The following is a 12,215-nucleotide window of genomic DNA, read 5'->3' on the forward strand; positions in this document are numbered from 1 at the left end:
TATTGTTATATTTGTCCCGTAAGTCTGGGGGCGCAGCGCCATTGAAAACATACAGAAGCTATTTTTAACTACAGCGTCAGAGAGCAGAAAAACGAAGAGCTCTCACTCTGCTCGTATTTCACGATACCACAAACGGCGCCACAAAGCGCAGCTTAGAGTCTCTGTGAATCACTGCTGTGTTCTGTTGTTGTGGACCAAATGTTGTACAAATATTTTGTTAACATCCAGTGCTGTCAAATTATTATTAGGTTAGTTATGTACATCAACTAGATTTGCCAAGATTATATTTAATCAAATGTGAAAAAGCAAATTTGTACCAAGTAATGTTGTTTACTTGTGGAGAAACATCTATGCATTTTGTCCCAGAGACTGCACACTAATTAAAAAAACAAGTGATTGTTAAAAGCACATAAGAATACAAGATGAGACATATATATATACTGTAGCATGTCTATGGGCAGCATAAACAAAATCAAAAGAGAAACAATTTGATACAGCACCAGGAATCTCTCAATTCTCTATTATATACTAATACTATAAAGTATACACTATGTACTTGTATATTGCATTATTTTGGTAGTAAGAAATTAATGTATTTTACCATTTTTACTTGAAATGACAACATTAAACAGTGCCAGTGGACTCCACTCCCAGTTTTAAATCTGGAAACCTGACAAATAGCAAACAATAGTGATTTACTACTAATTACTGATTTAGATTTTTTATTTTTGTCTTTAGAGTTGTCCCTGGAGCTGTCACACCATCCATCCACAATTTTATTTTTTTCTGCTCTAGTCAACTTTTGTTTCTGTTGTGCTTTGTCGAATGGTTCATGCCACTGAACAATCAGTTTTAATGTGGCATGCTGGCATTTGAAGGAATTGTACATTTTGTCAATTTTCCACTGTGAACAGAACACACACACAATGTGGTCAGAAGCTTGCTCCTGCACAGTGACTAGAAAATAAGCATTGGTTTGGATATATGAATTGCAACTGCCTGTTATTACAATAAAGGCCAGTGGTAGTCTATGTTATGTATGCATTAGGGAAATCAAGCGGAGTCTAGTTTATTTACAGTAGATGTCACCCAAAATCACAAGTTTGTCTCAGAGGGTGAAACAACCACTATGACATATACACCCTTTATCCTTATATCCTAGATTTGCATAACTAAAAAACAAAACAAACAAATTACCAAGTCTTTTAGAGGGGCAGTGTGTCCATGCTTGCACATGGTGCATATTCCTGAATAAAGTTGTGTTTAATACCAAAACAACCTGAGATACAGAAAATATGAGGTAGGTAGTGTGAATCACGCAGAGACGTACTGACACACACGTACAGTCTGCTGTGTGCACTTAATGGGAACATCCCCAACATCAAAAGGTTAAAACAGCCATGATAAGGTGTTAAGAGACCGCCCAACCTGCAGTAAAGGCCAGTCATTCCTCATAGGTTAAGCTACTACAGCTCCCTTGAGTCTTAGACGCACGTGCACTTTCAAAGTCTCATGGGAGGTGTAGTTGAATGCCAACTAAGTAATCATTCTGGTCCCTTTTTAAACTGATGTGATGCTACAATTTTACTAGCATGTACACATACCTAATGGCAGTGGTGGAATAAGTATTGAGATCTTTTACTCAAGTAAAAATAGTAATAAACCACAGTATAAAATACTCCATTACAAGTAAAAGCCCTGCATTCAAGTACAAACACAGAAGTAGGCTATTAGCATCAAAATTTACTTTAAGTATCAAAAGTACAAGTACTCCTTACTCAGTGTTAAAGATATTCTATATAAATGATTAGAATATTATTATTGATGCATTTGTGTAAGCTGCATTTCAATGTTGTGGAGGTAGAGCTAATTTTAACTACTTAATGCACTTGTTGTTTAATTCATAAGAACACATCGTATTTTTTAAACTGATCATATGTTTTACATGTAAAGTCTTGACATGAACAGTAACTAGTAACTAAAGCTGTCAGATAAATGTAGGTAAGTTAAAAGTACAATATTTGCTTCTGAAATGTAGTGGAGTAGAAAATGTAAATGGAAAGAAAAGTACAAGTATCTCAAAGTTGTACTGAAGCACAGCACTTGAGTAAATGTACTTAGTACATTCCAGCACTGCCCAATGGACAGAAAAATTATTTCAGCTTGACATTTGATGAAACACACTAGCTACTAGCTTGGCGAGAGGGCGGCAGCTACTTCTGCACTACGCCACATTTTATTTTCTGAGCGGAAGCTGAGCGACTTTTTCAGCTGCTTATCGAGTAATCGCTTTAATAGACGATCTTTGATGACGTGACCGCTGGGTTACAGGTGTACGAGTGTCCGGAAGTGACGTGGGGCGCTCACAAGACTACACCATTGGATTGGACAATAAATAGATGGACCGAGAGGGTCAGCGGTCGGACATATCTGAGGGATTCAACGGAGCAAAGCGGTAATATTCTCAATTTTTATATGACTTTTATCGAAAAACGCAGCGTTATAGTGAAATTAAAACCTCCACATTTGACTATTTTGACGAGGAACGATTTTGTTTGATTGTGGGGTGAGGCTAAATGTGCTGACTGGGGCAGCTGTGGGAGCTGCGGTCTACATGCATTAACACGACGACGGTGGACTGTTACTGTTTATACAGTTTATAAATGAATGTTCAGCCACACATCAACACCTATTGCTCTCCGGTGTCAACAGAGACAGACTGCACCACTAGTTTGAATCACTAGGAGTCAAGCAGCAGATGAAAAGTGTTTTAAAGTGTGATAGCCTATAGAGGTATTAAAAAGAGTTATTTTCCTCCTTCATTATGTAACCAAGTGGACAGTTATGTTGAATACTGAACTCTTTCCTAGTATGCTTGAATCAGGAGAATGAGGAAATTATAGGCTGCTGTCTGCTGTTGCAGGAGAGGAGGCTAAATTATAGTGGGTGGTGAAGAAGTGTTTGTTTTTGAGTAAGATGTTCCTCAGAATGTACTTTTGTGTAGTATTTTTGACTACGTGGCTAAAACAAAAGAGTAAAAAAAAAGATCCTGCCTGTGACAGGTTGGCTCTGATTTAATATTTTTAGGTCTCCAGTAGACAATGTCTTTTTTTATTGAGGATAGTATGTGGTGTATAGACTCAGTTGCCAGTTTATGTTACACCTATCTTAAACCAATGCAGTCTAAAACGACAACATTGCAATAAATCATTAATGTTCAGTTTTCGTTTTAATAGTTTTAGATTATAGAAACTTCATGGTCATTTTTTAGGCTGTAGTTTGCTCATAATGAGATATGTTTCTAATTTTTTGTCATTATATCAATGAGGGGGGACTAAATTAGACACACCTCTCAGTATAATGCAATGCAATACCATTCAACTGCATTACACACCAGAAATTGGACAAAGTCATTGTTTACAAATTGCAAGGAAGTCTCAAGTCTTGCTTTAAGTCCTGAGTCAGATCCTAATCCAAGGCCTAAATCCCAGTCCTAAACAATGCACCCTTCAACAAATGTAATGCTATTAAACATTTTTAAATGGAGCAATAGTCTTGTAAAATAATGATAGTCGTGTAAAAATTGTAGTTATTACATTCAAATAAACTTATAACATTAAAAGCAAAATGATCAGGTGTGCCTTATGTTATTCCTGTGACAATTATTTGCAATTTCTGAGCCACATGCCGTCCAGTTTCTTTTTGTTGTTGTTGTTGTTGTTGTTGTACATCCGAGGGATCATCTTTTTTCTGTCTGCTGGTCTGCACTGACGAACGAACCTTTCCCTCCAATTCCCAACTCAGATGATTTGCTAAACACCTTTTTATAACTTGAATTTAATCTTAAAGTCAAGGAAAGAAAAAAGAAAAAAAGGCTGAAATCTAAGTGAAGTCACAAGTCGACGGGTGTTTTTGGATTTTGTTAAGTCGAGTCTAAAGTCACCTGATGTGTGACTCTAGTCCACACACCTGTCACAAACTGCAGCCTCCTAAATATCCAAACAGTTGAACACCTCTCCTTAACAGTTTCAACAAAAACTGAACATTATTACCTTCATGAAGGCAGGGTTTATTGCAGGACTGTTTTATTACACTGCATTAGTTTTAGCTAGGTGTACCTAATAAACTGGCGATGTATGATTGTATGTCCTCTGGCAGATGTAGGACTGGCAACATCTCACCCTGCATCGTCTCTGTGAGCAGTGTAGCAGCTCTCAGCTGCCAGCTGACACAAATCCGAGACGATCATTCATCCGTCTTTCATGAAGACTTGATGTCACAATGGTTTTATCGTTCGGCTGCTTGTCTTTTCTGTCCCACACACTTTTGACAGTCAGCGGTGGAAAGCGTTACATGTGTGAGCGATGGATGCTGTGTACTGTCACGGCAGCAGCATTGTTTTTCCACCCCTCATTGTGCTGAGTGGGACATTTCCAGTAAAGTGTCCACGTGTGTCACTAATGGCTTTGCATCTCTTGTAACTGCTGCCTGTCTGTGGTGCAGTTACAGGTCACTCATGGCACTAATCAACCAAATGTAGTCCCCCACTAACAGCGTGTTGAAGGCTACACCTCTCAGGTGTTCTTAACTATGGCACAAAGACACCCAACACCAGGTTTACAGCAAATGTGAGCAACTACAAATGTCGGCCAGATTTGCCTTTTTTTAAGCTTTAAAAAAAAAGTTAGATACCAAGAACTCTTTAAATAAAGAGAGTATTGACATTAAACCAAAGCTCTGCCACCAACAAAGAATGGGCAGATTGTTTTTCTTTTCAACAACCTACATTAGTGAAGGCGTGACTCTTAATATAAGCGGAAACAACAACATCCGTTTCATTTCCCGAGACATTACAAAGAGGTGAAGTCCTGGAATTTCCTCACCTACTGCATTTCATTAGCAGCAAATATAATATGACTATTGCTTAAAGCATGAGGCAGGGGATATTCTATGAAGAGCCAAAACAACTAATTCAGTCATTAGTTGATTGATAGAAAATTCATTGGTAACGATTTTGATAATTGATTAATCAAGAAAAAATGTCAAATATTGTCTGGTTCCAGCTTCTCAGTTGCTGCTTTTCTGTGTTTTGTATTAGTATATTATCTTTGGGTTTTTGACTGTTGGCCAGACCAAACAAAACATTTGAAGACATCACATTGGACTCTCACAACCTGTGATGGTCACAAGTTCTGAGAGTCCAAAATCACTTCTTCTTCTTTTTTTTTTTTTTTTTTTTTACATTTTATTGACTAAACGGTTAATCCATTAATAGAAACAAAATTTGATAGATTATTCGATATTGACAATAATTGTTAGTTGCAGCTTAAATCCGAGACTGAAAATAGTCCCAAGCAAATGCACTATTACTCCTGTCTAACGTTTTATAAAACCTACAGTGCCCAGTTGTTTACTCAGCCTTTTTTGTTTTTTAAATGAAACTATATATTTTTGTTGTGATGTGAGTTTATTCTTGACCTTGGAAAGTAGCAGACAAAACAATCTCATCACAAAGTCCATTTCTGTTCTGGAGCTTTCAATCAGTTCACTCAACCTTCATCTTAACACTAAGGACTTCTCTTCCATTTTATCTTAAAAACATCCTAAATTTTTTACCCAAATATTTACGCCTTCAGTAGAAATAATGGGCTTGGGCATGAGTGTCACCGACAGGATAGAGAAGTGTATTGAAAGATGTATTAACACATTTTTTTGTTGACAATAAGAAAATATAGAATACCTCTTGCCTTATCCTTTTTTTAAGTGGCTCAACGCTCAAATCCCCTCTTCTTGTAGAAGTGTGTCACCCTGGTGATGCTGTTGCATAGCAACATGGTGTTTTTCCAGGTGTCAAGAGTACCTGCACATCTGAGCTATCGAGTGCCACGTCGAGCAGAGCGTCAGCAGAGGAGGGGGGGGCATAGAGACAGGAAGCTGTATTTATGTAATTGACATGTGTAGCAACATCAGCTGTGTAGCCTTGCAGCTGGTCTGATCTCTCTAATCCCAGCCCCGGAGACTCGGCTTGTTTGTTTTGGGTCACATTTATATAGCGGTGGCTCCAGTCAGTGTCATGTCCCATCAGGCTTAATGAATAAGCTCCAGTGTATCTGAAAATTAAAGAAATAAAATCCCAAATCTGTAAATACACTGCAGACACACAGCAGCTGACAGAAAGAGGAGGTCATATTATACAGAGAAATATTAGCTTTTTCTGGGTGAATAAATGTTTAAAAAGGGAAGTTAAAGGGCAACGAGAATGCTGAGCTTTCAAGTTTCATCAGGACACCATCAAGCACATCATGTTTAATTAGGACTCACACAAAGGGCAACCATTTGCTGCTTACTGCCATTAGAAACTGAGTACAATTAGCTGATAATTAGCCACCATCAGTAATCAATACAAACTCACATTATTAGACTGTAAACCATTAATCAAACCAATAACTAACCACAGTCAACGTCGGACTAACACACTAACCCTAACCCTAGTGGTGACAAAACATTAAAAATATAGGCTACATACAGTATTAGCAGTTTGAATTAAACTAACGCTCCCTGCACGCTCTGGGGAAAACATTACCCATTACCCAACACAGCAAATCAAACTACAACAAATGGATCATGAAATAAAGCTGTTTGTCTCAGTGCATTATTAAGTGTCTCTCTCTCAGGTTTATTAAAAAAATTAAATAAATTGTGTTTCAGGTGTGTGTGGGTTACAATGATGAATGCCTAACAGCTGTTAAAAATAGACATTGCATAAGTTTATGTGCTGAATGTTCACATCGCGTGCAGCATGGCCATTGAAGGGCAGTTTAGTGGAAAAAGCCAAACAACAAACATTGGGCTAAAGGAGGGGCATAAACATGAATGTCTTCCTCTCCTCCCTCAGGCCCTCTCCTCCTTTCCTTCCTTCTGACTGACATTTCTGTAATGACACTGTCTGAGCTCCACAGGCCCCACCTCCATCCCATCCCAGCTTGTCACACCGAGAGCCCGCCTGGCACGCCTCACATCTGTATCAGACCACTAAATGCCAATAACGACAACTCAGCTTGATTAAGAAAGTAGGCATCTTCCATCTTCTGCTCTGTTGGCTCTCGTGGAGATAGAGTTGTCGTTTGCCAAAGGGTTTATTGGACAAAGGGTTTATGAGACACACTGGCAGGCGCTGTGCTGGTCAGCCTGTTTGAGGATTGGGATTCTGTTGAGAAGTGGGTTAAGCCCCACATTGCTTTATATTTGGGCAGGGGTATTACACTTGTGACTGTGAGGGGGATAGATTAACTCAGCATCGTTGAACCCTACGTGTGCCTGGGCTTTGCTGCTAATATTATGCTGGCTTTACTTCCTGTAGCAATGGTGGGTGAATTTTGGAGATCGGTCTGCGTCTGCTGGTTATGTGTTAGTTCACAGTAATATTTAGAAAAATTATACATTTATCTGCAACTTTAAAGTTTTAAATGTGGCCAAACACTGTGAAAAACCTTTACAGGAGACCCAGTTTACATGAGGAAGTTTTGATTAAAATGCAGTTAACATGGATTGTTTTCCATACAAACATCCTCAATGTTTTTTGTGTGCGTGCGTGCTTTGGTTTGTGTGCATGTATGCATGTACTGTATTCACGCCATTCAGTGCCGCTGCTAGCCATTTTGGTGCCCTAAGCATAATTCCTTTATTATTCGCCCGCGCGAACAACCGGAACGGACCATCCGGGGCGGGGGCACTAGACTACAGCAATTATTACATATCTTTCTTGTTCCCCCTTTTTTGTTACATATACATAGCTAAAATGTGCCTAATATTTCTATAGGCTAATGAAATAATACCGGCATTTAAAAAAAAAAATTTCATTAGGCTATTTTTGGTGCCCCCTCAGCACTTGGTGCCCTACGCACAGTGCGTGATGCGCGTGGTGGGAGCAGCGGCGCTGACGCCATTGCACATGGCTTTAAATGTACTTCTCTCTTGTGATGTGTCTGCTAGCTGAGCTTCTATAATTACCACAGCCTGCAGCGCCTCATGGAGAGCATATTAACACACACGAGTGGAAGAGCAAGAACCAGAGCACATGCACAAGTCATACAGGGTCTGTGTGTGCATGTGTGTGTGTGTGTGTGTGTGTGTGTGTGTGTGTGTGTAGTTGCTTGAATGTGTTTACAGTATCTCAGACCTGTGATGAGTGCATCTGTAGAATCATTTATGAATAGAAAGGATGCACTGTTACTCATAGATCATAGTATAATGCGTTCTTATACATCCATCCTGGATATCGCCACTGATTTTCCTGGTTATGATTTCCGATCGATTCCATATCGATTTGGTTAGGGACCAAACCAAATTGGTTAGGGACATTTCAGTAACAATACCGATGTTGCTTGGATATGAAAGAGATTCTCAGAGAACTAATGCTGTAAATTGTAAATACCTTCTAACCTGGTGCCTTATTAAAAGTATTAATGTTTACATTAAGAATTTACCCTTTAAATCACCTATAACAGAGCTGATATTTCCATTCAGATGCCCCAGTGTTTCCCCAACTGTTGTAAATAAATATATAGATATTGAGAAAAACAACTTGACATTTAAGGTTGAAATAATGTCCCTTAATCATATACAGTTCAAGTATTGTATTTCTAAATGTTGTGGTGTTATTTCCGTGTTTAAAAGATAGATTGTTTGACTGCTTGTTAGTCAGTCAAGTGAGCCTGGGAACCTGTATACCTGAATGGCAGATTGTACATCCCAGCCTCATACATAGAAAAAATATGGGTAAACACCACTTTCTGACCTGGTTGGGTTTTGTGGTTTGTTTGTTTTTTTTCTTCTCTTTTCAGCTATCTAGCTAATGTCAGTATGCTTGTCATAGAAACAAAACCCATGCACAGCGTTTTTCTCTCTAACCGCACAAGCACTTCACTCCAGTGGCCTGCTAGCGCTTCTCTGCCAGGAAAAAAAACGCTATAGCCTATGGACACAAAGATCAATCTCTCGATTGGATAATTCAAATGATTGATTTGAATTGGAAAATCGAATTGTATTAATTAATTAATTAATTAATTTGTTTTTAACCCAGCCCTAGTATCCATGAGTAATGCTTGTCTAATGTAATAGGGATAATTTCCCTAAATCAATGTGTGTGTGTGTATAGATGCATGTATGTGGTTTATTTAAAGTGGTCATATTATGCTTTTCCCCTTTCCTTTATTGTGTTATATATTTGTGCATGTAAAAAGCCCAAAGTCCACCCCAAAAGGAGTTACCCTCTCCCACAGAAAACACTGCTCCTGAACTGCCTGAAAGCAACTTGATTGTAGTCCAGCCTTTACTTTCGTAACTTATCTACATCACTATGTAACACGTTATAATGCACACCTAGCGGCTAGTGTGGCACGCCCTTAGACCAAGCTACTTAGAGTGGAGGCCGGAAGAGTTCAGTTTGTGGTATCGCCATGTCTAGGAGACGCTGTATTTGTCAGTGCAAGGAGAAATTTCTTTTGTATTGTCTTCCTAAAGACAATGACTTGAAGAGTCAAAGTTTTTTTTAACACTACTCCTTAGTTGTGGATTCTATTTAAAATAAACAAGGCAACCTTTACTGAGTGTTCAAGTGTGGAGTTGTAGATTGTAGCAAACCCAGCTAAAGTTGAAACGTTGTACCAGGTGTTAAAGCTAGTTTGCTAACATTCAAATGGTTTTGCTAATCCCCTGTAGGCCCATTTTTACCTGAAATTGTGTTGAAATATGGCGATGGGTTGTGTATTTCAAGATATGGAACAATGCTGTTGTGTGGATGTGGATTTATGAGTAACTTATACCAGCTGCTATGTTACGGTCGCAGTCAAATGTAGGCCTCTGCTAACTCTGTAGCCAACGTTATTGTGTTCAGATGGTTTTGCTCATCAGCTTTTTGCCCACAAGTATGTAAAACTGTATTTAAAAGATGCCGATTGCTTTTCAATCATAAGATGTAGAACAGTGTTTCAAGTGTGGAGGTGAATTTATGATTACAAGCTGTTATGTCGGTAATCCACTTACTAACTTGCTATTTGGCTTGGTTGATAACACCCCTGGTGTCTTTCTACTGGCTCTGAGCTGCCGACAATAGTTCGGCTGGATCCCAGCAGAAGATGAATAAAACCTGATGAATGAAAGTACATCTGCAACGGCTGTTTAAGTTGCTTTATTACGAGGAGGCCGTTGTCATAACCAACAGTGTATTTAGTCCCTAGTTACACAACCAGGGCTGTATTTGTCTTGCAAAAGGATATGTGCATGTGTGTCCATTTGTTTACATGCTATGGGTGTTCTGCTGATTTCACTGGGATAACAATGTTAGCATTGCAGATACTGGGTCTTTTGATGTGTCTTACTTTATGTCTAGTTACTGGTTGAACCGGCTTTGTTTTGGATTGTACTACCTTGCTTGTCAGGACCCGCCCTACTCTGCTTCTGATTGGCTAGAAGCCCTTACCTAGGTACTGCGCATGTGCAACTCCCAGCAAAGATCGAATGGAAGTGAGATGCCTCACTTGATAGATAAACCGGAGTGTTCAAGACACAGGGTGACAAGAGGTACTGCAGTAATGTGCAGTATGAGAAAAATAAATATATTTTTTCAAAAATATTTTTGAAAATTAAACCACGTAAACCTATTCTGGTACAACTCCAAAATAAAATGATGAACTGAAAATGGGCATAATATGACCACTTTAAAGTTATTTATCAAGCAAAATTGTCGGCCTTCCGAGCCTTCTCAAATCTGATCTTCTCTGTTTTATACACCTTTTTAAATTGAATATCTTTGGGATTTGACTGTTGATCCAACAGAACAAGTAATTTTAAGATGGCTATTTTCTGCATTTTTTTAACATCTTATAGACTAAACGATTAATCAATTAATTGAAATAATTGCTAGTTTAATGGATACTGAAAATAATTGTTAGTTGCACACAAACACAACAAACATTTTACCATTTTATTTCTTAAAAGTGGGTTGTTGGTGATTTGGTAATATATTGTTTTTAAACCATACAATTCATGAAGGCAAGTGTGCATTCTGTGAGACGTTTGGTTTAAGGTTGTAGCTGCACCCAGCAGCAAAAATAAGCAATTTTTAAATATTCCCAACCACTGAGTGAAAATCTACTGTAACAGAAATACAGCTCCAAAAAAATTATTTAATTTTACATTAGATTAGATTTAGATTTAAATTTTTCAGATAATCAAGCAGCTGTATACAGTGCATACTTTATGTACAGTGTGTGCTCTGCCCTGCAGTCAACTCTTGCCTCTGTACAGCTGTAACCTAACATATTCATCTAACCTCTCAACCCAGCGAGCAGCAGCTGCAGCACCATACACCCCCAGGTACATGGTTGTAATCTCAGGCAGACCACCACTGCCTGCCACCCGCTGCAGCCCCACACTCTTTCTTATATCCTCCATCCAGGGATGTGGAAGTAGGAGGTGTAGTGTATGTGAACATGACATCCCAGCGTGGGTTCTTTTCCTCCCACTTCTGTACTTCTCTTTAGTGAAATAATTAGAAGCTGGAGAGGCCTTCATGACATTTTGTGTTATCTAAGTCTGGCTCTGCACGCAATCCCACAAATCATGCTCAGGATTACCAGGTGCATACAGTTGGGAAGGAGGACAGCACAGCCAGGCTTTCAGTCTGCTGCTCCTCATCTGTTTGCTCCTGCAGTCTACGCTGCACTCCTGATGATAAAGAGGGAACCAGGATAGATGGATTGTTGTGGTGCGGGCAGAATCCTCCGGGAGTGTTGAACAGTCATTGTTATGTAATTTTCTCTCAGCGCGGATTGGTCAGGCTGTGGGTTGTTGGTGGGCTCAGCACGGTAATCTCACAAGCATTATCTGTCTCTCAGAATCAGTGGTTGTGTCCAGGACTCACTCATCCATGCCTACTTTTGTAAAAACCAACCAATCAGCCTGTTTCTATCATCCATCTTAGGCAAACAGGTTTGCTCTTATGCATGCGTAAGTCAACACACTCAGGACCAGTCTATTCTCATCTGACTTCCTCCCTCCAATTACTCCTTATCCAACGGCCGACCAGCTGGATCTGGGCTGCGTGATTTATAGGATTGCAGTTGGTACCAAAAAAGCATTTGGTTGTGTTGAAACAGTGCTAACTATACACTGTCACACCACCTAAAGATGTTTGTACAGTAAAAATATAAATG

The 12,215-nt window shown here is 39.1% G+C and overlaps 1 protein-coding gene across 1 annotated transcript in view; it reads left to right on the forward strand.

Moving 5' to 3' along the window:
* The first annotated feature begins 2,312 nt into the window (after positions 1-2,312).
* si:ch211-45c16.2 (mitogen-activated protein kinase kinase kinase 13) overlaps positions 2,313-12,215 on the forward strand; it is a 37,082-nt gene continuing 27,179 nt past the window's right edge. The window contains exon 1 of the mRNA XM_044216993.1: positions 2,313-2,455. The gene's annotated coding sequence lies outside the window, so the exon portion shown is untranslated. The remainder of the gene's footprint in view (positions 2,456-12,215) is intronic.

This window comes from Siniperca chuatsi, linkage group LG12, assembly GCF_020085105.1.
Source record: "Siniperca chuatsi isolate FFG_IHB_CAS linkage group LG12, ASM2008510v1, whole genome shotgun sequence".
NCBI classification, from domain to species: domain Eukaryota; kingdom Metazoa; phylum Chordata; class Actinopteri; order Centrarchiformes; family Sinipercidae; genus Siniperca; species Siniperca chuatsi.